Source organism: Eurytemora carolleeae, unplaced genomic scaffold (assembly GCF_000591075.1).
Source record: "Eurytemora carolleeae unplaced genomic scaffold, Eaff_2.0 scaffold2208, whole genome shotgun sequence".
Taxonomy (NCBI): domain Eukaryota; kingdom Metazoa; phylum Arthropoda; class Copepoda; order Calanoida; family Temoridae; genus Eurytemora; species Eurytemora carolleeae.
The window spans coordinates 23,824-24,876 of record NW_019402153.1 but is presented as its reverse complement, the minus strand read 5'-3'; positions in this window follow the sequence as shown (position 1 = coordinate 24,876).

Sequence of the window (1,053 nt, the reverse complement as noted above, 5' to 3'; positions counted from 1 at the left end):
CAACTCGCTTGCTACATGAGAAACAATTACTCTAATACTGTAATCTTGCAGAGTTCTGATTCTAACTAATGTATATTTTGGTTTTATGGTGCAGGTTAAATTAATGAACGTAATTAAATTATATTGTAATTAATGGTAAGGATAAGGACGGATCAGAAATTATACGAACGCAGTAAGGGTAAAAATTACGAATCACATACTATACTATATATAGGTATGTTCAGGTTTACAAATGTGGGTTTTACTACTACATTTATTACATCTATTTTAAAGGATAGGGGTAGCGCCAGTCGCCACGTCATATTAAATACTCATTCCTCATTCACAAATCCAGAGGCTTGGAGATCATTTCACGGGGCTCATAGCGTCCCTGCACCCCCTTCTTAATAAGCTTAGGTCGAAATCCTGACCAAGGAAGTTTTGGTATTTGTAAAAATAGAAGAATAATAAATACTTGAACAAGATAAAAACTTTTAAAGCAGTATTTGGACTGATTTTACACCCAGGGGATTAGCGGTGGTCTGTATAGGAGGAGGGGGGGGGGTCAGTTTAGGCAATAAATATTTAGATTGTCTGGTTTTATACTCCTCAATAATGGAAGAATTAGTTAGGCTCAAAATCTTCGTCAAATCTTTAAGCTTAATGGCGCATTTAGCTTAAGACGAAGAGGGGGGGGGGCTACAGGAGCAGATAAAATTTGGAGGGGTAAAAAAAAGAGGGGACTGCAGGGGACGTTTTTCAATTATAACTCCTCTTATTGAAGAACTTATTAAAAGTGAATATTTGCAAATAATAATTTTTTCTATCTGATAATCTGAGTTCGTTTCCCTTATGTCCATTTGACAGCCCAAATCTTTATTTTGAATAATCTTTTTTATTGGTTATTTTCTTGTGATTTTTAACAAACATTTTTTTATATTTTCTTATCGATTTTGATGGTTATTAACATCGTTAGAACTGACAAGGGTCAACCCAGACCGAAATATATTTTCAATAAATGTGGAACTAACATCTACTTTTTTACTCTACAGAGGTTTGGTCCATCACCATCAC